Source organism: Carassius auratus, chromosome 40 (assembly GCF_003368295.1).
Source record: "Carassius auratus strain Wakin chromosome 40, ASM336829v1, whole genome shotgun sequence".
NCBI classification, from domain to species: Eukaryota; Metazoa; Chordata; class Actinopteri; order Cypriniformes; family Cyprinidae; genus Carassius; species Carassius auratus.
The window spans coordinates 8,545,052-8,572,652 of record NC_039282.1 but is presented as its reverse complement, the minus strand read 5'-3'; the positions used below and the strand labels follow the sequence as shown (position 1 = coordinate 8,572,652).

The 27,601-nt window shown below is 36.6% G+C and overlaps 1 long non-coding RNA gene and 1 pseudogene across 1 annotated transcript; both read left to right on the top strand.

Annotated features, from left to right (window-relative positions):
• Positions 1–322: 322 nt before the first annotated feature.
• LOC113058486 (U6 small nuclear RNA (adenine-(43)-N(6))-methyltransferase-like) lies at positions 323–27,601 on the top strand (annotated as a pseudogene).
• On the top strand, positions 7,380–11,395 carry LOC113058487 (uncharacterized). The gene is made up of 6 exons (XR_003277979.1): positions 7,380–7,426; positions 8,256–8,317; positions 8,647–8,695; positions 9,495–9,589; positions 9,881–9,966; positions 10,777–11,395. It is a non-coding gene; the product is annotated as an uncharacterized LOC113058487 (long non-coding RNA).

Genomic DNA, 27,601 nt, shown 5'->3' with positions numbered 1-27,601 from the left:
ATTTGTATGTGGAATATAAAGTTTTAATACCTTACTATAATTAGACCGTAAATCGTACAATAGGAAATAGTTTTTCTGTAACACGTTGCTGTGTTAGTTATTTTTATTTCTTTATTTATAAATACGCAAATATAAAAGAACAATAATCAACAGTATAAAAACCATCCATGGGGGAAAAAATTTATTAAAAATGACATATACAAAAATGTTATTTATATATATATATATATATAACATTTATATATATATATATATAATGTCTAACATTAAATATATAAACCGATTCCATGACGCCATATGTGTGTGCCGAAGAATTGTGACTAAAGTGGAATCCTGGAGGAAACGCAAACGTTGAAACAACGTGATTTGCCAATGACAGCTGAGATTGCTGAACACTAAGAAACTACCGAAGTTTTCTTTCATCGATATTTTCTATTCTTCCGATCTATCAAAACGGTAGAATGTCGCGTGTGCTACTCGTTTCTTTTACTGTCTATGCTCGTTACAGATGCATGTTTACAGAGTGCTGTCTGGTGAATCGGTTAGCTGTTTGTCTTCTTACTCTCTTAGCATACCTCAAGAGAATTAGCCATGAACACTTGTTTTTAGATCATTTGTTACGTTAGACACAGACAGTATGTTTCCTCTTGAAATATACACAGTCTGTGTCGCACTTTAATTCATTCACATGGAAAACAAGACTTAAAGCAACAAATCACCCAAAAATCAAACTTCTGTCTTCATTTACTCCAATTCCTTATGACTTAAGTTACTGTCTAATTATGTTATGCTGACTTTAATAGCATCGTGTTGTTGTGTGAATGGTGACTGCTCCATGGTGAGCCTAATATCACTATTTGAAAATGCTTATACATGTTCGGAACAATGTGATGGTGAATAAATAATCATAGGATTTTAATTTGGGGCCTTTGAAAGGGTTTATTAACTTTGTTTTGATTGCTGTTTGTAGTGTTATGTCAATCTGTCTGGTTGCAGAAAGAATGGCGCTGAATAAATCCATGCATCCTCGAAACCGTTCTAAGGATAAACCTCCAGACTTTGTGTATCTGGCCTCTAAATATGCAGAGTTCCAGAAGCACGTACAGACCACACTGACCGGCAGAGTGACGTAAGTCCTCTTGTTTGTTTATTAGCATTTTTTAAAGTGTCATATGACTTGCTAGAGGAATTATGACATAAAACATAAAGTGTTTTTCTGTTCTATCATTGTGGAGAAAAGAGACTGATCTGTTTCAAATGACGCTATTTTTTATTTTATTTTTTTTGTCTGTGATTTGCACATATTTGCCCTTTAGCACAACATGAAAATAATTTACAGATCTCTGACCAAACAATCACTCGTACAAATAAGTCACTGAGACTGCAACTATCTGATCAAAAACAGTAATAGTGTGAAATATTATCACAATTTAAAAAGTCTGCTTTTATTTGTATTTATTTTACATTTATTTCTGTGATGTCAAAGCTGAATTTTCAGCATTATTCCTTCAGTGTCACATGGCATGCTCCTTCAGAAATCCTTCTAAAATGCTAATTTGCTGCTCGAGAAACATTTCTTATTATTATAAATGTTGAAAGCAGTTGTGCTGCATAACATTTTTGTGGAAAGCTTGAAACATTTTTTTTCCGGATTCTTTGAGGAATAGTAAGTTCGAAAAGAAAAACATATTTTCTAACATTTAAATGTCTTTACTGTCACTTTTGAGTTTAATGCATTATTGCTGAGTAAAACTGTTAATTTCTTCAGAGAAATATATATATATATATTTTGTCATACACATTTGCCAAAAGTAAAGGTTTACCACATTTATGTTATTTTGTGTTATTTTCCCACCCTACTTATTTTTTTTTCCTACTATGACTTTAAACCGGCATAGAAGAAAATATGTTAATATTAATAACATTACAAACATCATCTTTGTTTAAAATCACACTTTATCTCCCACAAACAGGCATTCTGTCACTAAGAAATTAATTAATATAAATTTTAGATCATATTTAATGCCCACAAACTGGTATGTGATGTCTGTTAGGTTGCATGTAGTCTTATAGGAGTCAGTCAGCAGACTTCCGCTGTGGCTTTGTAAAGGGAGATGAGTTATTTGCGGATCAATAATCACATTGGCGCAGTATTTTAGGTCTGTCCCATTGAAGCGGCTGCTATGATTGGATGAGCTTCCTGCTGCGCCTGTCGATACACAGCAGTGTATCCAGAGCTCCAGGGGAGGGACGGAGCTCATGCTGTTGTCAGAAAATGAACTTGACAAGCAGCACTCCTTTCTGGGAAAATTGCCTGTCCCCCTCCCCCTCCTTATCATCTTTCTTTCTATTTTTTTAGCCCCACTTGCAAGATTAGTTTTCGGTCTAATGGGAATCATCTTGAACAAACGCCCTAAAGTCATGTCTGAGGCTGAACATCTTGCGTGTTTTTTTGCCAAGTCTCTATATTTCCAGTCCGTCCCACTTGGTTGTGCACCGTTACTGTTGACCTTGCCAAGAGGTGTGCGATACTCTCTCTACTGATCGAAACATCCCAACGGTTTCAGAGGTAGTGCATGCAAATCAGCCACTGTGCCTACAGGGCTTCAGTTTAAAGAAACAGCCGATGTTCAGCTCAGTGAAGTCTTGACTGGAGCAAAGATCTCAGCCTCTGGGAGTTTAACGCTTGAGGTGCCAGAGGGCAGTGTTTTAGATCTCTTGGGTATTCTTTCGTTTTTGCCCCAGCCCAGGTCTCTGAAAACTCTCCACAGTCTTAGCCAAGCCTAGGGGTTTGTATCATGCACAAAAGTTTCCACTGACTCAGCCTCCATCGTTATTTTACAGATTGTTTTGGACTCATTTTGACAGCTGAAAGAACGACTGCTGTGATTATGCATGCATGAGAGGAAGCAGGAATCTCGGATGCTCCTTTTCAATACTGGGCTGTTTCCTGCCCATATCTATGGGAAAGCACTGCGGATGTGCACTACAGAGCTAGAGTGGCAGGTGGAAAGGGGAACAAAAGCATCCTGGAGTGGACGAAAGCCTCAAGTGTTTGAGGGCTGAAGGGCAGGAGCTTGTAATTGGGACACAGAAATATGAAATATGTCAGGCGGTGTGTGTGGGAGTACGGTGACTGTGTTTTAGAGGATTGTGACTGATCGTTGACTTTTGATCATCGTGGAACTGAGAAAGGACATTGAATAGTGGCTGACCAATAGGGGTTTCCTCAATAGGGGAGATGTCTGCATCTGGAGATCAAGGTGGATGATATAAAACTGATAAAACTAGATATTCTGATGAATGTTTGTATCGAAGCATTTGATGGTAGCCATTGACTTCCATAGTATTTTTTCTATACTGTGGAAGTCAATTGTCAGCCTCATTTCTCCAGTCTTCAATGTCACATGATCCTTCAGAAATCATTCTAATATGCTGATTTGGTGCTTAAGAAACATGTTGTTATTATCAATGTTTAAATCAATTAAATTTTCGATTAACTTTTTTTTTTTTTAAACCATGGTACATTTTTTTTCAGGATTCTTGGATGAACAAAGTTCAAAATAACAATATATTATATATATATATATATATATATAGGTTATAAATATCTTTACACGTGTCCTTGCTGAATAAAATTCATTTCTTACAACAACAAAAAAAACTTGCAGAGCACTGAACATTTGAATGGTAGTGTATGTTATCAATTTAACTAAAAAACATATTTAATGTTTAAATTAACATTTATATGTAACATACACCACATTGCTGCAGAAGAGTTTAAATAGAATTTATTTTTCATAATATCTTATAAAATGTTTTCAAACAATACAAACTTAATTGAATAAATATCTAAAATATGGAAAAAGCTAATATATTAAAAACAGTATATACTTTAGAGAGCGATTTCTCCTTGATTTTATTCTGTAATACTTTTATAATTTCTTAAAGTCTTTTACGTTTTCTGGCTTTGAATGAGACATGAGGCTCTGTGGTGGTTTATTTGGGTTGTGTTATATTGTTTTTTGTATTGTTGCATATAATAACACAAGGAGAACTGCAGTTGGCCTGTTTTCCCTCGCCCACAGCGCTGGTCCTGTCTGGTCACGTCACATTTCCTCAGCAGGAGAAGTCATTATAGCGTGACACAGAGAGAGAGAGAGAAATGTGTGCTTCCGAGAAGCAGAAGAACAAAAGAGATCTGGGCTATAGAGTCATGTGTTCACAGCCCCAGACTGTATTGACGTCTGTGCACCTGGAGAGGCTCAGTTAGTGTGCCCATCTTTCTGCTGGCTTTTCTCTCCGGTGTGCTGTCAGGTCTGGCCATGGAGCCTCTTTTTGAAGATGTGACTTGAAAAGAGTTCCGTGTTTCCTCACCCTTTGATTTCTAATGATGGTTTTGAAAATTCTATTCACCACCCCTGGAGCTGTTCGCCTCTGTGGTTTAATTAGCAGGACTGGCCAGCCTGTCCACAACAAACTGTTAGCATTGTTTCTTCTTCTGGTCTACAAATCTGTGCTTTGTCCTTTTGCAAGTGCACATATAGAGTGAATCTCTCTTTAAATCTGTTGCCATATGAATGATTTTTGGTTACAGATCATAGTTTATTGTTTTATTATTCTATACTGGATATTATATATGATCTGATATTGGATATTTAAATGTGCCTAATTTGACTGATTACAATAATGATTTAGTTAAATTACAAAAATTATTTAGTTAATATAATTCCTAAAAATAATAATAATAATTAAAAAACCACTAACATTTATGGTTTTTTTATTTTAAATTTGATTTTGTTTTGTTTATTCATTGCTAATTTAGCTATTTTTACAATAACATTATAATGTTGTGATTCCTACATTAAATAAAAATTATTTTAGACATTTTTTTTTCATTATTATTTAAAAAATGTATACTTTGTCAGTACATTGCTAATTTTGATATTAAGTTTCAAGAACTTTAAATGCACAAAACTAAAGACTTTCTGTTGAAAGGGACATTGGATGCTCATTTCCCACAAGTTGGTATGAGTCTTCATAAAATATCTGTAACATACTTTGGTAAAATTCCTGAATGGTCATGTTAACACTCTTTTTCCCTGTTCAGAAACGACCTGTTTCGGTGCATGTCTCTTTAAATGATAATGAGTTAATGCTCACCCTGCCCCCTCTTCAGTTTTTTTTTTCTTTTTTCTTTTTGTGGAAGAGCCTTTGCTAAGTTACATTTAAATAAAATGTACTGTTTTACATTCATATATCTCTTGGCATTGATTCCTAAAGAATTGTTTCATTCAGGACTTCTGCACTGGATTCTGTCTTTTAGGAATCATTTGGAGATATCATCTGCACTATATTTTAGTCAGGTGAGCCGAGTTCAGGACAGATGTCTGGAGTTGTTTATGGCTCTGTTTTTGTGTGATCTCAAGTGTCAACTGGAGGAAACCAATGTTTTATTTTAAATGAATTCTACAGCAGTAGTGATTTTGACACATATTTGCATTTATATATATATATATATATATATATATATAAACTGTAAATCTTTCTGTCATCTGCAGCTGGTGTTTACGTTACAGCACACTTACCATTCAAAACCGTCCCAGACCACATGCTCCTCATCTCTCTCTTTCTCTCATTCACACATACACTCTCTTGCTCACTCTCTCTGTCTGATTATGCTCTGAAAGCTGTACTAGCTTACTCAATTCTGCACAGTAAAGCACTGTATATGGCATACTAATAGAAACTAATATTAAAAATAATGTGAAATCGAATGCGTTGTTCAAACCTTTAAAAATTGCATCACTTTACATATTTAATTTAGAAGGTGCATCCAGATAATATTTTTAAAGACATTTAATTGTGCGTGTTTATACACCATATTTTACATTTAGATTACATTCACTTAAAGTTCATCTTAATTAAAAACATTAAAAACACTATAAACTGTAAATGCAATATTTTGCAGACATTAAAATTAATATCCGTTTTTCATACTGTACCTTATAAAGTTGTGATTACTAAATTTACTTAAGTTACTTTAAAAAAATAGGTGTCATTCAGTTATTATAAATAAAAACAACAACAACAACAAAAAAGATATCTCGCTTGAAATATACTTTTTGTAGATATATCATGTAATATAACATGGTGTAGAATATAATATATCCTTAATATATACTTAATGAGATTTTATATCTGACTGATTCATCACGTTGAAGGTAAAATCAAACACATTACATTGTTGGATATAGTATTTTTGGTGAACTAAATGAAAGTTTAGTCAGTTTGCATAATGTGCACAGAATTGCAGAAATAGTGGTATATTAGTATCATATTCCGTCTCTTTCTCTTTTTCCTGCATTACGGTTAGAGATTTGTCTAAAACCTATCTGATCTGGTATTTAACCAAAACTTCACCAGTAAGTCCTGCAAGTTAAGACGTGGGATTTGCTGAAATATTAAGTCTTTTATATATATGAATTATAATTAGCTTCTACTTTTCGTCATTCCAGACATTTCCGTGCTGTAAGATAAGCTTCTTTCCATTTCTTTCCCAAGTCTCTCATGCCACAGTTTTGAGGATAGGGTTAATCTGGAAGAGACACTTACTGAGAGGGATGTGGGTACGACAAGGAATCCTCTACCCCATCATTTTCCCTCTGCTGCCACTGGAGGAGGAAGATATGAAAGGAGAGGAAAGATTTGGGGTGCAGAGAGAGATGGGATTAGAAGGCATGAACCAGAGAGACGGCGTCCATCACTGGCTCATGGATGACCTGGACAAAACTAGAAAGCATGAAAAAAAAAAAAAAATGTAGTATAAAATAAAGTAGGACATTGTGAAACCCTAAAATTTAAATTCTGTCATTATTTTTATTTATTTTTTGAGTATTCCTTGATTAATAGAAAGTTTGGAAGAACAGCATTTATTTGAAATAGAAATCTTTTGAAACAGTTTTCCTTAAATCAATACTACTGACCCCAAACTTCTCAATAGTAGTGTTTTGTTTTTTGTTTTTTTCCATTTTTAAAAATTCTTCATATAGATTTAAATATAAATGGGTCAATATGACTGGTGCTCTTTTCTGAAGCTATTCGAAAACTTTGTCCAATGAACACTCAAAAAAATGAAATCTGGGTGTTGTTCGATAAAAATAAATAGAACATTTTGAAACAAATAAAATTAATCAGTTTAAGGGATGTACACAATTATTTTAAATCAGTCTGAACTAAATCCATACAACCTTAAAAGAGCTCAATTCATTTGTGTCGAAACAACAAAAAATAATGATTCAAGTCAAACTACTACTTTTGCGCATGCGCTGATGACAAGAAATCCACGTGACCTCGTCAGTTATCGCGGGCGCCATTATGTGGTGGTCTGGTGGAGTCCAGTCTATGGTGGAATGCTGTAGAATTGGTAAGTTCAAAAATCCTTTATTTTCTTTGTCTGCATTGTGCTGATAGAGAGTAAAACTATTTAAATCAGTCAGAATTCAACATTAAGCGGATATTTGACAGCTTATTGGATTATTTGAATTACTCTATTAGTCACATGTTCATACTCGATAAAAACATAGTAAATCGATATAAACACCTGCATGTATGTACATAATTTAACATTAATGCGGTAGTTGCTTAGTTCTAATTCCCGTTGCAAGCGTTATTTTACTAGATTGTTTCAGTTAACGTACTCGGGCTACTGTTGTTGAGCGTACTGTTAAGTGATGCTTCTGTACAAGTAAAGACGAGAAGACTGCGAATTAATGTAAAAACGAATTAACAAACAATGATATCAATACAATTATATGCTTGATGTTAATCAACAAGCAGCCAGGCGGCGTGGAATACAGTATAGAGCACATGCGTACTAGGCATGTGTCGTTTGACTATGATCGCACAGGATTAGGGTGCACGCGTTGTAATACGTTGTATTATTGTTACAGTTGCTGTAATTGAATGAGAATGATTTAAAGACAATTTGATATTTGTTTGTATGAAATATAATGATCGAAACTTCCCTTCCGGGCAGCATTTACATTTTATATTGATTTCAGTTATAATGCATATTGCATGGGAAAATCAGCCTCGGTTTCGTCGGTAGAGCAGGATCGCCCGTTTTCTTCAGAATTGTTTTGTGTTTGTATATATTATAGTTTTACTGTTGCTGAGCATGTAATAGGTGAAACATCTGTACAGGTAAATACAAGTACACTGCACATTTATGTAAACATTGTTTTATTTTACAGGTTTTTGCAAGAGCTCATTAAATGGTATCCTATACTTGGGTTATAGTCCACTTTTTCACATGGTAAGTTGTATTAAGTATGTTCTTAAATGGGTTTAAAAAAATGGCTCATTATTACTGTAATAAAATAAAGGAAAGTTTAAAGTGTTTTATTAGTGTGTGCTTGGAAATACCTAATGTTTTCATAACCAACATATGAATGGATAATGTAATTTTCTGATTTCATACAATTTGATAGTTATTTTACTATATTGTTTCAGTTATGAAATTAGCCATTTCATTCAGGCGACTGCTGCTGAGCAATCTGTAGGAGATTTCTCTGTTCAGGTAAAGATGAGAACACTGCAAATTTATGTAAAAATGATTTTTATATTTTTATTTTTATTTTACAGGTTTACAAGAGCAATAAACAGCATGGGTTTTAGTAAACTTTTTCATGTGGTAAGCTGTATTAGTGATGTTCTTAAAGGGTTAGTTCAGCCAAAAATGAAAATGATGTCATTAATTACTTACCCTCATGTCGTCCCAAATCCGGAAGACTTTCGTTCATCTTTGGAACACAAATGAAGATCTTTTTTATGATTTCTGAAAGATTTCTGTCCTTTCATGAACAGCGACACAACTGAGAATTTGATGTTTTAATAAGTTCGATGTTCGAAAGTATGATGATCAGATTTAATTTATGTTTTTACTTGCATAAAAACATTGATCAGCAAACATCAACGGAAGGTCAACTGAACCTGATTGATGCCCAAAAACAGAAGCTCAGACGTGCTGTGTAACGAGAATGAACCTCATTGGTTCTCGCATGACAAACAAACATGCTTATGATTCCGTTCACCACAACTGATGTGCGAGTTGATGAATGTTTATATGTGAATAAATTGCAAATCTAAATCTGTTCATAATATAAAGCGAGTCTTCAGAGAAATGTGACTAAACCGCTCAATTTATATGGATTCGTTTTATGATCTCTTTATGTACTTTTTGAAGTATCAAAGTCTCAGTTGCATAGCTGTTTATGGAGGGACAGAAAACTTTCAGAATTCATAAAAAAAAAAAATTATTTGTGATCCAAAGATGAACGAATGTCTTCGAGCATGACACGAGGGTGAGTAATTAATGATAGAATTTTTATTATTAGTTGAACTTTCATATAGATTGTATGTCCTGTTATACTTGGTTATCGATATGATATTGTCAAATAATCAATGTTTTTGTGTTTTTTTTTTTTTTACAGAACAACAGCGTAGACATGGAAAGAGAATGCATCCTCAAAAAGCACTGTGTGTATACTTAAAGGAGGACCATCTACAGCTGTTCAAGGAGTACAATGTAAGCAACTGCTTTTCTCTTCTTCACTTTTATGTTTACATTAAAATCTAACCGTACCATTCTCTACTTATGGTTCGGCACGCACTTGAACCGCAGTCCACCTCTAATGACGATGCGAGTGCCGTATGCTGCTCTAACGTCTAGTCATGAACGCTGTTGCTATCTTTGTGTAAACAAAACTCATTTAAGCCTTGCTAAATTAAACATTCAAGAGCAAGACGCAAAAGAGAACTGTGAGATGATTTGTGAGTGTGCTCATCCAAAGCGCCCACATGTTTTTTTTTTTTTCAGAAAACGTGCAAATACTGAGTTCTCTTTCAAGTCTTGTGCTTCAGAGGCCAAATTCGTACAAAAATTATATCAACATGACTGTCTTGGTGAGTATCCTAGCAAACATAGTCTGTTATGTCTTAAGTGAAGTTTTATTAAAAGAGAAAGACATTGTATGTGTAACAGTATGTACTGGATCGTCAAAAAAACTATTCTCACTGCCTGTGTTTTTAATGTTAAATCACACAAGAAATGACAAAGAAATTACTAACTGCTCTTGACTGAATAGCTGATGTTACTTCATTAATGATTAATCTTTAATTTATTCAGTAAAGATAATATGCAGTGTTTTATATTTGATTATCCATTTTCTGTACCTAAGGGGAAGTCGTGGCCTAATGGTTAGAGAGTCGGACTCCCAATCGAAGGGTTGTGAGTTCTAGTCTCGGGCCGGCAGGAATTGTGGGTGGGGGGAATGCATGAACAGCTCTCTCTCCACCTTCAATACCACGACTTAGGTGCCCTTGAGCAAGGCATCGAACCCCCAACTGCTCCCCGTGCGCCGCAGCATAAATGACTGCCCACTGCTCCGGGTGTGTGCTCACAGTGTGTGTGTGTGTGTGTGTTTGTTCACTGCTCTGTGTGTGTGCATTTCGGATGGGTTAAATGCAGAGCACAAATTCTGAGTATGGGTCACCATACTTGGCTGAATGTCACTTTCACCTTTCACTAAAAAAAAACTACTGTTAGATAACTGAAAAAAACTGAAAGGCACTGTTTATTTTATTTGAATCTTTGATCTATTGTATTTATTTGTAATGTTGCTTGTAGTTTGATTATTTGTTCTTATTAATTGTTCTTATTCATTTTTATTTTACAGTAGTCCAATTTTACCACATTTTATTTGTCTTGCCCAGGATTGCGACTGGATGAATTCTAAAGAAGCCATAGAGCAGATGGTAATGGGGATCTACATCGTCCAATTCATATACACCAACCAGGGGATAAACCTGTGGACGTTGGTATCCTGATCGAAGGGACCGAGGTTCTCTGCTCTTTGAAGAACGTATAGCAGTGGCCATGCTGTTTGGACTTACTTACGCCTTGAACCTCAGCTACCCACAAGAACTCAAGGCTACATTTGAGGTCATCCAGAAAGTGTTCTTTATCTTGGATGGACAAAAACTTTCACTAAAGGTACCAGCCCTTAAAAACAAGATGTTGGAGTAAGTTACCTTACATGTGTATTCTCAAAAGAATAAATCTTGACTCAAGAAGGTATTAGCTGTGCATATACATTGAAATATAATGTTGTTCATCTTGGATGATATTTTTTTGTATTTTTTTACCTGAAAATTTGCCTTGAAATAAGAATAAAGAGAAACTTTTGACATTCACTTTGAGAACATTTTATTTGTGCAGTAAATTACATTTTGATAGACATGTCAACAATTAAACATTTGTTTGATGTAAATAAAGTTGTACAATTAACTTAACGATTGTAGTTGACACAATATTTCTGGTTTTCTAAATTAAGTGATTAAGATTAATTGGCTCAACAAGATTAAATAGTTTATAGATAAATACGATAATATGATTAAAATGAAAATGATTTGATCTTGTTGGTTCAAAATGAATTTTGCTCTTGGGTTCCATTTGCCTAAATTAAGTTGAGACAACACCATTCAAATGTGTGGAAATAGGTGTCATAATTATATTAAGTTAGACCAACGATTTATTTTTTTGAGTGAACAGACCAACATTTTAGTTCTTTTTAATTTGAATTCTGATTTTAGTCTTCACTTCAAATGTAGATCTTAAATAGTGTGTGTTGTCCTTCTTGTCTGATATTTGGTTTGATAGCAACATCATTGAAGAAGTAATTGACTAACAACTTAAACTTCACTTTCATCCTCATACAAACTATAGTATGGATTCAGAATACTTAATACTTAAATACTTTGGTTTAAAATGACATGATGTCGAATAAAACAAGACAGAATATTTTTGGTGCAAACTATATCTTTCAATTGGAAGTGAAAGAAGCCTGTAAATGATTTGTGTGCAGCTGCTGTAAAAGTAGCAGTAATCTCTGCAGCCTGGCAGACAGTGAATTGATTCATTATTGATGCAGCGGAGGGCTGTCCTGACTCCTGGGTGAGGGTCCTTCTCTGAAATGTCAGCCATAATTGTGGGGTTCAGCCTCAGCTCACTTACAAATGAGATGCGGGGGCATGGTGGGGGGCATCTCACATCACTCATCCTCTCTGCTGCTTGCTACAGGACTAATCCTGATTTTAAACCCTCACTCCCCTAGTTGGGGTGTCAGTTTGTGACACATGACAGCATTAGCCATCAGCTTGTCTTAAAGGCATAGAACAGTCAAATATGTAATTTGTGATCATTAGTTCACCCAAAAATAATAATACAAAAATAACCTCCCTGTCAAACTTAACCTGTATAACTTCTCTGGAACACAAGATATTTTGAAGAACGTTAGCAACTAAATCATTCTGGTTCCCATTGACTTCCATAGTATAGACAAAAATTCCAATGGGAACTGAAACTGTTTGGTTATCAACATTCTTTGAAACATCTTGTGTGTTCTGCAGAAGAAAGAAGTGTATACAGGTTTCCAGTTTTGGATAAACTATCCCTTTAAGCTAAATTGCAAATAACTTATTTCAGTCTGTTCATCACACAAATGTATTGTATTGCTTCATAAAACTTGGAATACAGTGCAAGTACAAGTTGGAACACATCTATAATGCTTTTATGGTGCTTTTATGTTTTTTTGGGTGCTGGACAGTCTCTGGTCACCATTCATTTTCCTTGTAAAGAATAGAATTCAAAGCTTGAATGTTATTCAAAATATCTTCTTCTGTTTTCCACAGAAGAAAGGAAGTCATACAGGTTTGGAATGACATGAGGGTAAAAGTAAATGATGACCGTTTATTGTAAATGATGTAACTGTAATTTCCCCAATTTCAGTTTGTTTCTGCTTTAAAAATTTCTGAAACCTTCTCCTTCTCCTAATTTCACATCTCAGTGGAGAAGGTCCTCAGATTATTCGCCGGGCTCGTGTTTACTGCAGTGTTGAGTTGAAACGAGATCCTGGTCGACTAGAGATTTGACGTGCTGACAAAACCAAAGAAAACCTGACAGTTGGTTGAACATCAGTACTCACGAGACTACTTGGCTCTCTGTTATCTTATTAAAACTGCACCGCTACATTTTTTGTTCTCACAGAACACAATAAAAAGCTGTGGAGCATGTTCAGCATCCATGCTTTGTTTGCTAGTGGTTGGGTTTGGAAGCGTTTTGAGTTCGGGGATTAAAAATGGCTAAACGGAGCTCTAGAGGTGACCTTGCAGTGATGTTGATGGTGCTGATGGGTAGACCCTTGCTGTGTCGTTGTGTTAGTCTGATTGGTTAGAGCAGTGCTTTTGCTTTAAGATTCAGATTTCACATAATTTGCACATCAAACGGCAACTCTGAAACTTCCTTTTGCAGCATAAAGCACTTTTTTTTCTCAGTTTGGAGTTGTTCGGTCCTGTTCATGTCCTTGAGTCAGAGGGTTGCAGTTTCTGATTTTCTCATCCCTGCTCTAATCTACCCATATACAGTTCACACCCACCTCACGTCAGCATCACCGTCTTCTCACACACACACACACACACACACACACTGCTCTGCGGGGCGGGTGAGCCGCTCACATGTACTGAAGCGGTTACTGTGGAGACGGCTGGGCTGCAGCACTTGGTCTTCGTCCTGTGAGCCGACAGATTCAAGGCTAAAAATAGAAGGACAGGGTAACGGCTCTCGCGGCCTCATCCTCTACAGACTGATTATGACCCGACGCATACAAAGTCAGCCACAGTCACACATGATCATTTACACACGTGTACCTGATTCTTTACAGAGATTTGTTTTATTCAACATTGGCAATTGTGCTTTATTATCGAAGGTAATCCTGTTAAGCGGTAACCATGGAATCCTTCATTGACATCCATATTCATATTTAATTCCCAAGGTCACATTTTCAAAATTAATAGGATGGATTAGAACACTGGATTAATTAGGGCTAATGTATTAATAAATTATAAAGATAGAGGTGTGTTGGATTTTACACATGGACGGCTTTTGCAGAAATATTTTCTCTCGTGTTGTGTTCTTATTTGTGTTAGAATAAAGAAAAGAGACTATGTTGTTTGAGTTGTTGTCCACTGATGTTCTTTCTTATTTCCAAAGAGGTCTGATGAATACTAATTGACCCATTTGTAGCCTAAATGATCCTAGATTATATTTAGCCTAATCCATTTTTCCCTCTATCCTGATAAGTGTTCCAGTCGCTGCTGCAGAGAAACACCCCCATAACGGGATATTAGCACCTCCGTACTTTATTATTTGGATGGTGAGCTGGTTTAGATTTCCGCCAAACACATCATTTGGAGGCCAAAGAATTCAATTTTAGTCTCATATGCCTCAGAATCGTGAGGACTCATGGCCTTTCTTGAGAAGTGGCTTTTTTTTTCACCCCAAACAAGCCACATTTGTGGAGAATTTGTGATGTGAACTTTCTATTGATCAAAAAATCATGAAAAAAAGGTTGTATAATGCTTTCCACAAAATATTTGGCAGCACAACTGCTTTTAACATTAATAATTATATCCGCACATTAGATTGATTTCTGAAGGACCATGATTCATTTTCTGCTGAAAATTAAGCTTTACCATGAAAGGAATAAATGTTTTTAATTGTAATAATATCTCAAAATATCTTTTTACTGTATTTTTAATCAAATAAAGACTCTTGAACAGCAGCGTATACTTGAAAAATATTTTTATAAAATATTGTTTTCTTATTTTTTTCAAATCTTTAAATATTCTGTGTATTTTCATAATCTGGTATGCGCACCATTGTATATGTTTTTGCATTGTAATTGTACACTTTTATAGGATTATAATGCTTGGTGATTTTATAGCCACAGTTGTCATCAGTGCTATTAACCTGTCAGTAGTTTTAGGTTAGTTTAACTTCAGACCTGACTGCTATATCACAGAATCTCAATCTACAGCAGAAAACACAAAATCTTATTGTCTGAAGCATCATATTGCACAATATGGAAAACCACTCCTCTGCTCTGCTTCTTGACCAGGGTCTAACCATTTTATAACTAGACTGTTATAAATAACTAGACTCCCTCTGGCCTACTATCATACAAAATGTTATTTTCATGACAGATTTGCTGGTTTTTCTTTTTTTTTCTTTTTCTTGCACATTGTCTTGCATTTTCCCTCCTTAACATATCAACACCTCAAATGTAATATCACAATCATTAGGCTGTAGAACATCCTTTCAACCCAGTACAGCCATTACTTAAAGAGCACGTTCTGTCCTTAAAGTTGCACAGCCCTTTTGTGACAAGCTCTTATGCTTAAGGTGGGGTGCAGGTGTTTTTAAAAGCTCTGCAAAATAGCATTTCACACACCATGTCTCCGTTCCACAGCATCCTATCCGTATGGCTTAAATGCACATCTTGCTTCCTTTCGGAGGTGCCAGACATGATCTGCAGCATGGAGCGTTTAATTACATCTATAGAGGTGTGAACGTACAAAGGAACCCTGATTACACCTGCCTCACCTTCCTCTCTCTTAGAACCACAGAAATGTGACATTACTGTGGCTGAATGCTTTAAGATCTACAGTAAGGATTTTGAGAGAAAAGGGAAGGGGATTATGAAAGCATTTTTCCATTAAAGCATTTTTGCAAATGCATACCAGTGACAGCTGCTGCTTCATTGTGTTTTTCGGCATGGATGTTTTTATGATGGGCACTAATGAATTGAGGAGAGTGTATGTGGTGTGTTTTTAAAGATGGCTATTAGCTGATTCCTTTCTATGTTTTTCTGTCTATTACCCCCCCACTAAACCTCATCCCTCCAACAGGCTCAACTTTAAGGACCCCGAGGCTGTTCGGGCTCTCACATGCACCCTGCTGAAAGAGGATTTTGGCCTAGCCATCGAGATCCCCCTGGAACGGCTCATCCCCATCGTGCCGTTCTGCCTTAACTACATCCACTGGGTGGAGGACCTGACTGGGGGGGCAGGGCAACCAGCAGAGGGGCATCGACATCGGTATACTGGCTCATACTAAGTGGTGTTATCCTGTTAAAGCTATTTGCGTTCCCTCATGCTGGTGGTACAGGGTTTGGCAAGGCTGCTTGTTGGTTCACACACACACACACACACACAAACACACAGACACAATGCTGGCAGTCACATGCCACCAGATCCTCTGGATTAAAATATCCCACTCCAAACCATCACATCATGGCCATCCTCAACCAGAATCTCTGTCCTGTCTCTCTCTAAGAACCTAAACAACTGTCCATGTTTACAGATTTTATCAGTAGGGTTCGGTCAAAATTGTCGAAGATGTAAATATTATATAGTTTGAATTCATTCAATATTTTATTTAATTTGTATTATATTTTAATAATTGTATGTTTGTATATATTAGAACAATAGAATAATATATATATATATATATATATATATATATATTTTTTTTTTTTTTTTTTTTTACATATGTGTGTGTTCTTTTTTTTTAAACCATTAGTTCTGTTCCCTGATTCTGACTTTTCCCCTAGACTTTTCTGATTTTTAAGTTCATTCTTTTTGACAGTTTGTATATTAAAACCAGAAAAGTCTTGGGAAAAGTTGTGTGTTTGTTTCCTCTGCACTGGTGATCATGCATACACTTTCAGATGCTCGTCTGTAGCTGTTGCATCCGATTGTGTGTGTGATATAGTTGTGGCTCTTCTGATCGGGTTAGACTTCAGATTCGTGACCTTTGCCAGCTCTAGGATGAGATTAGCGGTGTTAGTGTCACACACATGATGAATAGCTCTAAATCTCTTTTATTCAGACCTTATGGGGATCATCTTTGTTCAGTTCTGCTAAATCTCAGTCCATTTTAAGGCTGTCTGACTGGATAATGGATGGCCAGAGCTGTCCTGCCTCAGTCTAACTGCATTATAGTCATGTGTCACTCTGTCAGGCAGTTGCTTGCACTATTATCATACTAATACTTACTCAAGAGTTCTAACATTTGGTGATAAAATAATGTTTGATTAACAATTGCATTTAGAATTAAAATACAATTTTTTTTACTCACATATATTATGTGTTGTGAAAATAGCAAAAATATAGCATAAATCTTTGGAATGGCATACACACTTGTAGTGAGTTTTGTTTTTATTTATTTGATATGTAATTAGAACAGGTATTTCAGGTATTCAGTTCGTTTAGTTTAGTGATATTTCTATGGCCCTGTGAAATACACACATTCTTCTAATTTCATAGCCAAAATCTAAAATATATGTTGGAGCTTTCATTTTACATTTAAATTTAATCATATTACAAGGTCAGTTTTTCTCCATGTTAACTAGACTCTGATCATTAATTCTGTGCTCAGTTTAGATACAAAATATCTGAAATTGACACAGTAACATCATAAAGTATTCATGATTCATTTTAACCGCACTGTTGATCTGAAGTATTGTCACTACATGAGGCCTGTGTTTAGGTAAAGACTTGGAGGCAGATCATATTTCATATGTATTTAAGCTTGTGAAGTGAAGGGTTTTGGCTTTGTGCAGGTACTGGTGCTTCCTGTATTCACCCCTTGCTGGGAGCCACTATGAATGGCTGGTTCTTCCTCGCCACAGAAGTGGATGACATCTGCTTTAGTTATGCAAAGTAGAACGTTGAGCAAAACCACCTGGCAGAGCTCATTAAAGGTAGGTGGTGTGTGTGTGTGCAGAGATAGAGCTTTACAATTGTATATGTACTTTAACCTACTTAAACGCATAAATGTGTGTTACTGTGGTAAAGGTGCCACAGAAGACTCTGCTGATGGATGCGCTAAAGGAAGAGTCCATTGTCTATGATTTCTGCATGTGCAATCCTCCTTTCTTTGCCAACCAGTTAGAAGCAAAGGTGAATTCACCTCCAGTGTTTGAACAGATGCTCCAAACAAGAGCTGTAAAACCCCCAGGCTGTTTTCTAGCAGTATCTTTCTCTTTGTGCATATGACAATAGTTGTTATCCGTTCTTTCTTCAGCTTCTTCCCCTCTTTTCTGTCTCCTCTGTCAGGGGGTGAATTTGAGGAACTCCCGCAGACCTCCACCCAGTTCCATCAACACTGGGGGGGGGTTATTGAGATCATGGCTGAGGGTGGAGAGCTGGAGTTTGTCAAAAGGATCATCCATGACAGTCTGCGCCTAAAGAAGAGGCTTAGGTCTCTCACATACACACACAAAATTGCATTAAGGACCAACCCAAAATTTATTTATGCATATTCATGTATAGTTCATTTAAACTGTTTTCATAAATTTGTATGCAACTAGTTAACAACCACTAGTTAACAACCACTAACCAACTAGTTGTTCAATAACCGATACTTTGAAAGCAGAGTGGTATATACACACATACACACATCAATTAATTAATAATGTAATATAATACAGTATAGTATAGTATAATTAATATAATATTACATGGAATATTTGTAGATGGTTTGATGTAGCTGAATGTTATCGGTTGAGTATCGGTTATCGGTTGATGGCGAAACTCTCAAAGTTGGCAAAAAGTGAATGATATATCAGTTTGGCACCAGTGTCCACACCTAAGGAGCTGTGAGGAATGTAATAATAAGGGAGTAAACAGCCGCTTGTGTCCAGGTCTGCCGAGGAGATGTTTTCTACTGACAGAGCTAAAGAGGGGAAGAGGCCATGCTGATGAAAGGGGCAGGACAGATGGATGCTGGGATGGATCTGTCATACAGAGTTTGTGTAATTAATTGACAGGCTAAGTAAATAATTATTTGAGGCATTATCCGGGCCGCTCAACGGGAGCAGCTGTGTGTGTGACTGGGGCAGACGGCAAGCCCCACCCCCCCCCGTGTCAGTACTGTCAGTGGAGCGCTGGAGTGAAGCGGCAGAGCAACCAACATTAGGCCTGATTAACCATGTCATGAGCTGAACCCCAAGAGGAACCTGACCATGTGTGTATGTGTGCATAGAAAAGTTGATCGACAAGTTGTAAAGTTGAAAGGGATCTTTCAATTTTCACTGTTTGGATGTCATATCAGATGTAGTTTTAAACCTCTGAGTGTTTTTATGTGTCTTCTGCTTGTGTTGAGAATTGACTGGTGTCTGTGGGGGAAGCTGGGCACTCTTCCATCTCGCTGTGTTACCAGCTCCCTCTCTCATGGGTCCAGACTACGCAAGCAGACTGTCGTAAAATCAGTGTGTGTGTGTGTGTGTGTGTGTGTGTCGGCAGGTGTCCATAGAGTCAGCCAGGCATTTTGATTGGCCCTCTGAGATGCTTCTTCCTCTCCAGCCCCTCAGATATGTAATTACTGCCAGTCTTCCTCCAGTCTCACTTATATACTAAATACAACTGTGATTTTGCCAAACAATCTGTGCTATTGAAATTGTAATTGTTACTACTTCCTCCTTGGGGCCTGATAACTAAAGTGAATGAATAAACACCCCTTTCCAAAGCCTGATAGATACTGGAGTACCCCGTTATTAGACGAGTGTGCCGGGGTGCCACACAGCCTTCCTCCGCTCTACTTCAGAGAACATGTGTGGATATTAGGGCTCTTTAATATTTCATTACACAAAATTAAACGATTGTCAGGCCCCTTAGGCTCCATATGCAGTCCCTCTCTCGTCCCACACTCCCTCGTTCTCATGGTAGATTGATAACCCCTATGATAATCCCAAATCACCGCCCAACAAAAGTCACTCTACAGCAGAGAGTCTACACATCATCTCTGTCTGTTAGTTGTTAAAGGGTTCCTATGATGTTGCTAAAAAGAACATTATTTTGTATATTTGGTGTAATGAAATGTTTATGTGGTTAAAAAAAATCATTCAATGCACTTTGTATGGAACATATACGATCGCCTCGAACTGGAATCATGGCGGAATACCTATTGTTGGGTTAATAACTTAGTACTCAGAAACTAGATTTGTCAACTGTATTCATTGAATGAACTAGGGCTGTGCGATATGAAAAAGAAAAAAACCTATCACGATTTTTTTGATCAATTTTGCGATTGTGACACACCGATATGCTTTTACATTCATAAATGCATTCAGTATTAATTTGAAACATATTTCCAAAAAAACAATTAGAGCTTTATCAAAAAGTTGTAACGTCTCTAGAACAGACATAAGTCAAAATTATCACTATAGTAAAGATGTAACATAGACTTATGAATGGACTGGAAATGAACAGAAAATAATTAGCAGCCCACCTGCAATACCACCGCAGACCACAGGTTGAAAACCACTACTCTACACTGCTCAAAACTCACGTTTTAATCATCAGTGTCAAATCCTTTACATATGTAAACGTACTTACAGACTGTTAGTCAAAACAGCCGGCATTGTAGCCTACTCTCCCAGGAAAATGTGTTGCACACATCTGAATATTTGGGTTTAACTGTTCTGGAACAGTGTTGTAAATACAACTTAACCATTGTTTTCTAGTTGTGTCCTCTTTTGGAAGCCCAAACAAAGTAATTTTGCTTTTGCAATGAAACAGCATCTCTACAACATGACGTCGGCGACAACAACAAGAATAAAAAGGTTACACCTTCTTTCTTTGCGTGAACATTTGGGTGTCGTTATGCAAATCTTCCCACATAGTGACGTACACATGTGGGGGCATACTTAAACGAGACGTTTTAGGAGGGGTGGACGAGCCTCTTTGGATTTGAGACTTAGTCTTTCCAACTTTACAGATCTTGTAACACTTCAAAGAGAAAGGAAAACTTGAAATCACATCCTATGACCCCTTTAAAGTCACCATGGAGTCAGAATTGTAATTGTGCTTGATTGATTTGGTTATTTTCTGAAGAACAAATGTAGTTATAACTTGCTCTGCCTCTGTTTTTAACTTTGCAATGACATAAGGCCAAACATACAATTTAAGCATCATTTAATATGTTACTCACAAATTTACATTTAAATCCTGCAGTGTGACAATTTTTTATTGCAAATATTCAAATTAGTCTCAAATGTAATAAGTGCATGCATAATAATATTTTTTTTTAAATGCTGTTTTTGGATTATAAATAATGTAATTTTAAAAGCAAATTAATATTTAAATACCTATTTAGGAATTGGCTACTGTTTTATGTAATACAGTCATTTTTTAATGTTGCTAAAATATTTTTTTGTTTAAAATCAGAAGTAATATAATACAAAGGTTAATAATAATGTTACAGTGCATCAATACTGAATTAGTATTAAAATACAAGTTTAATAGCAATTGATGGATTTGAAAAAGAAATGTTACCATTGGGATACATCAAAATGCTCTTAAAAGTGCACTTGACCTTCAACCAATACATTCTGCTCTCAAATCCTCATTAACAATGGGTTCTGTCTGTCCTCCATAATGAACAAATTAGTGTTTGCGTCAGGCTATACACAAACCAGTCTGTGAATAAAAACAAGTCTTGCCCTACATTTATTTATAAAATTTCCTGTTTGACTCATAAATATGTCACATTTTGGAGATAAAATGGGTTGTGAACATGCTTCAGCCTGACCTTTATGATATTCCTCAGTGATTAAAAGCAAGATTCTGTCATTTTAGAAACTAAAAAAAAACGAGAAAATTAAGAGGTGAGCACAAATCATTTATGCATAAACCTTGTTATCCTCTTCCTCTCTGTGGGCACTGGCTGATGAAGCCTCATCTTTTTCTGTCTCATGTGCAGCTTCAAAGCTCCCTGTCAAGGTGGGGTTTTTAATGAAACATTGAGCATTATCTTAAAAAAGATAAAGAGTAGCCCAACTGACCGTTCCCCCACAGTGAGCCCATATTCAACACACGGCTCTACTTCCTGCAGTTTATTTGATGTGCTCTCATGGATCAGGTTACCAGGCTTGTGGTTTCACAAGCTCTTTTTTCTGCTCTTTTTTTTAACAGGTGGTACAGTTGCATGCTTGGAAAGAAGTGTAGCATGGCACCTCTGAAAGATGAGCTGCAGAAACAAGGGGTGAGTTTTGCTTGGACCACTGCGCACGTGTGTGTGTGTGTGTGTGTGTTTGTGTGTTTTGTCTCTCAGATCTTAATAGATAAATGAGTGGGCGTTTCCTCAAGACTTCAGGTTAATTGATCTTAATGAGTTTCACTAGCATGGCCTAAAAACATAACACGACAGGGAGCGCTAATGGAGTAGATTTCATTAGTCCATTAGGCATCATTAGCTCCAGCGTCACCCCTCTAGCCCCTCTCGATCACCTCCGTCTGTTTCTGTACAGTCAGAACGCTGTGATATCAGCTCACAGGTTATTAGTCTGGTGTCAGTCTGCTCTGCTCGGCTCAGGCCTGATGTGTGGTTTGATTCATCTGAAGGTGTCAGAGTCCCGTCACCCCTCATTAGAGTCATTGTTCTCCTGGCCAGCGTCCAGCAGACGGGGTCGCTTCCTCCTCTCGCCACTGTGGCTGTAATGAATATGCTAATGAGGTTCTTTCTCTCATTCTCGTTTGCCCTCTAACTTTCCCCTCTCCTTTTTCTCTGCCTTTATCTGTTGTTTAAATGTCCTCTGCTTGCAAAGGTCAAACCCGAGTGGTAAAAATTCTATACTTTTTTACTAAAATTTACTATTTTTCAATTTTAAATATCACCAGTAAATTTAGCCATCACTACATTATACAGTATGAAAATGTAAGTTCATTTTGGAAAATATTTCATTAAATATTTGCACATTTAAATTGCATTGAAATTAATGGGTTTTTAAAGTTGTTTTTAATTTTTTTAATTATAAGTAAGCATTAAATTACTGCAAATGTAATCTAAAATATGATCTAAAAATATGTGAAATTATTATGACCATTTAAATATCCAATACCCATAATACTGATAAATTGAAAAAAAATCTATAACATCAACAGATAACTGATATGAAACTGATATTGTGCAATCCTAATTGTAAAGAACAATTGTAGATATATATCATGGTAGTATTTGTTGTACTGAATTATGCCTGTTGTAAATAAATTATGCAAATAAAACGTAATTGCTAATAAAGATTTACATTATTAAAAAGTCATTGTGTCTGGACAGATAGTATTATAGAAATGACAGTAAAGTTGCTTCGCTTTACAGTAATGTAAATTTGGGAGGGAAATGTGCTTCATTGTCATGAAAATGTGACAATGCAGTCCTAAAAATGATTTTTTTCTCTGTGCAAAATATGATTTTTTTTTTTCATTTCTAATATCTTTCATATAACCCAGACTTCTCTTGGCAGTTTTAGTATGATTCACTGCCTATATTGTGTTTGAATCACCATTAATTAGATCCTCATCATCTTTTGTTCTTTCACAGGTACCCACAGTAACACACACCGAGTTCTGTCAAGGTCGGACCATGCGCTGGGCCCTGGCTTGGAGTTTCTATGATGACGTACCTGTGCCTGTAAGCTATGAGTACTTCCTGCATTCATTTATAGTCCGAGGAGAGTGTTTGCCTCATGCACCCAGTCTGTTTGATGCATTTGTGTGTGGGAAAGCAACACCTGCTGAATATTCACTGGACTCAGCCCTCTTTTTAATAATGCATCTTTAGCCCATTCCATCAGATACACTTGACCTGCTTCCTAAGGCACAGTGCAGCTCCTTCTTAGCAACAGTTGCCCAGACAGGGTGACTGTGCTACATAGTCACGCACTTCAGAAGGGAAAAGAGGTGAAGGGAATGGAAAAGGGGGCGGCAGAATGATTTGTTATGGTCTTTCAGGAGAATTCCCCAAGTCCCAGGTGCCTTTTTCCTCACAGGCACTCGAGCAGAAAGATTGGCCTACATATCTGTCTGCGAGCCGCTCCATTATCAGCCAGCATACAGCAGATCTCTGGAGCAATACGGACAAGTCTAGATCTGGATGGCACCTGCAGAGTCCTGTGCTTTATTCGCTCTCTCCCATTCGTGCAATCTCAGTTTTTCCACTTCTTGTGTCCATTCTTCTTCTCTGAAGCCAGCTGAGCTCCATTAGCAGAGCGCACAGAAGCCAGATCAGTCTTTTTGACAGTTAGATCTTCAATCCAGACGTGAAGTGTATTGCACGAGACATAGGGGGTACAGCGAAGACTCTGACACAAAAGGTAGGGTTTGAAAAGCACCCTGCTGTGCTGAAAGTGTGCCTAGGATATGAGGCTGTTGAAGCAATGAATTTACAGTTGAAAGGGGGGTTGCAGAAGCTGAGAGGTCAAAGGTCACCAGGCAGGAAGAAGCAATAAAAGGAAGTATAAAGTGGGACAGAATGAGGCAAGTTGTCAGCGTCAGTGGATAACCACTGATCATTGTGGCACTCATCTGCTTGTGTTCAATAATTGATTAATGACCTTTCAGCTCAGTCTCGGTGCAGTTCAAATCCCAAGGCCCATGATTTTTTCGTTTTCTGCATGTTTAAGAGCGAATCCACTCCAGACACATCAAGAGGCTCGGTGTTGAGAGCGGAAGCCATTTCACATAGGATCTACTCAACCTGCTTAAGAGCAAATGTGTGGTGGATAAATAATGGACTGAGTGGAAAGGGTTATAATTCACCGTGAAGAGAGGATAAAAGAAGTGCATTGCTCGGATTAAGACTGATAGAAATTAATTAAGAGGGAGCATGTGGATCGATGCGCGTGTCCGTCTGTTTTCATCCATTATGTGCTCGTCACAGACGGGTAGGGATGCTCTGAGCCATTTTTTTGCACTTTTTGACAATGTGTAAAATATCACGCTTAGTACATCAGAGACAAAACACTAGATGCTGCTAGTCTGATCATATTTAGATTCATTGCGGTATTTAGTCATTAGAGTGAATTACTGTGGCCAGTGTGTGCTTTAATATATTTATTACAATTTTTGGTCTGCTTTTGTTCATAGATTACTGGGATGTGGTTTTGTCATGCTTGGTAGAATTTGACAAGTTATAGTCAGGAAATAGCGCCCCCTTGTGTTGTAGAAGGATGCTGGACTGCATAGGGAACCGCCTTAATGTTAAATCTTAAAATCTGGCAAGAAATCCAATTAGCTTAATGTAGTTAATCTTACATAAGAAAGATGTGTGGTTTATTGTATGCTAAATGTGTTGCTAATTCCGATGGGACAGAAGCAATGGGGTGTTGTTGGATAGAGTCAGATCCGGTGTTGGATGCCAGATTAACTGTGTGCCATGTCTCATATTATGATTAGCGGTCACCGAAGACCATGACACTGTCGGTCAGTCTGAAAGCCGCCCGTGATGTCCCACAGGAGGAATACATATGAGACGTGTGTCTGATAAATGAGAGCAGAATAGATGATGGGTGTGGTGTGTTTTTCAGTACTGATGGCTTGTGATGAGTCATGCTGTCCATTTATCTGCTCTAACAACAGATGCTCTGTTAGAGGAGCAGAGAGACATGTGACTGAAGCAATGCTCATGAATCTGCTACGAGGAGAGCTGAAAGAGTCAAAAATGACTGCTGTGTCTCAGTAGGACATGATTTATTGATTATATTACATCATAAATTAATCTTCAGGTCCTAAGACTCATTATCAGTTTATATGGGCAGTTTTGTTGTTGACACTTATTCACTGCATTTTTCTTTAGCAACAAAAATGCTATGGTAATGGTAACATATTAAAATGGCAAATGAAGCAGAAATATTCATAGAGAATGGAACCTAGCTATTTTTAATGTGGAAGCCAATTTGCTTAATTTTTTTAAAAAAATCTGCACTTCATTTTTGTTATGTAATATTTTCAACATTAACATTAATCATGAGTAATTACAAGTTCAACAAAGAACTATATAAACCAGCTTTATTTTAGTATTATTTATAAACCAAGAATTGTTAAGATTTTGAGTGATCTTTTTATATTTAGCTTTATGTATTCCCTCTGTGTTTTGCTGCCATCTATTGGCCACATTTACTAAAACATTAAGATTCCTGAATTAAGTTGACCTCGTTGTTCTGTAACAGACGTCCCTCCGTGACATTGGTATGTGAGGTTGCATCTATTCTTTAGGTAAAATTACACTTTTTTTTTTTTTATCTCTAATGTGTAAACTGACATGCAAACACTCTAAAGTTAACTAACAAAAACTGATTTCCATCTAAATTTCTCTCAGTCTCATCCCTGTAAGAGGCGTTAAGCTGGAGAAAGCCCATAAGCCCCTCACCTTCACTGTACTGAAGCCCACCGTGGCAGAGCTCCAGGCTCAGACACCCAGCATCTTCTGCACCAACAGCAGCCCCACAGAGAGTGTGTCTGCCTGGCTGGAGAAGATCCTCACAGAACTGAAGGTAAACAGAAAGAGGAAAATAGAGAAGATGGATATTTTCAGACATCAGTGTTGATTTCCATTTATTTTTATTAAGTGGTGTTAAAAAAAAGATATGACGATAATAATAATAAATAGATAAATAATAATAATAAAAATAAATTATTATTAGAATAGATTATTATTGTTATTATTAACATTAATAGTAATAATGATAATATAACTATCATTAATGATAATAACAGATTGTTACTATTATTATTTTAGGTTATTATTATTATTATTATTATTATTAATAATAAATAACAAAATAAAAATATTTTGTTAGTTATGCAATAATTATTATATTATTAATAATAACACAGTAATTATTATTATTAATAATAATAAAATAATGATTATTATTATTAGTAATAAAATAATAATAATTATTATTGCTAATAAAATAATAATGATTATTATTAATAATAAAATAATAATAATTATTAATAATAATATAAATAACAATTGTTATTATTATTAGTATTATTGTTGTTATTTTAATGTTATTTAGCAGACAATCTGTTCCAAAGCACCTTGCTGTAGGGACAGTGGCTGATACAAATGTTCAGCATTAAACTTCTCATCTTCAGGTACTTCATAAGCGTGTTCCTTGTGGAGAAGCGGAGCTCAGCCTCTTCCTGACAGCAGTGGAGAACACCTGGATCCATGCGCAGCAGAACAGATGAGAACAGGGACGACATCTCCGAGAGCTCCCTAGAGCACAGCCAACCTCCACCTGTAGCACAGATGCCTTTGCTCCATCTGTCCCCGACACAGACGCTCCAACACCTGCAGCAGAGGAACCCACAGCAGAGGGCAGCAGAGAGAGTGATGAGCAGCAAGACCCAGAGAAAGGTGCCAACATCCCAGTGAATTCACCCACCGAACCAAAGGATGCGGCTGTTGCTGATCCTCATCACCCAGAGACAGTAAGTGCCTGGTGAACGTGAAGGAAGAAGAGAACGATGTGGTGGTGGAGATGCATTGGGTGGAAGGGCAGAATAAAGATCTGATGAACCAGCTCTGCACTTGTTTGAAGAACTCTCTCTTTCGACAGGTAGCCAAACCTACCTAACACCACACAAGCGTTAAGCTTTCCACCCGACCTCAACACAGATTCAACACTTACCACTGTCCAGTGCTGTGAAGCTACAAATTAACCTAAACTCCAGATTCGCAGATGTTTTATTAACCACTGATTGATGTTGCGATCAGAGCTTTTATTAAGTTTGTAATAAAATATTTAAAAACATTTTGTTAGTGTTTTCGTTACTGTGGTTAAATGCACAGTAATTAATTTTATTTACCATGTTATATGTACAGTACAGACCAAAAGTTTGGACACACCTT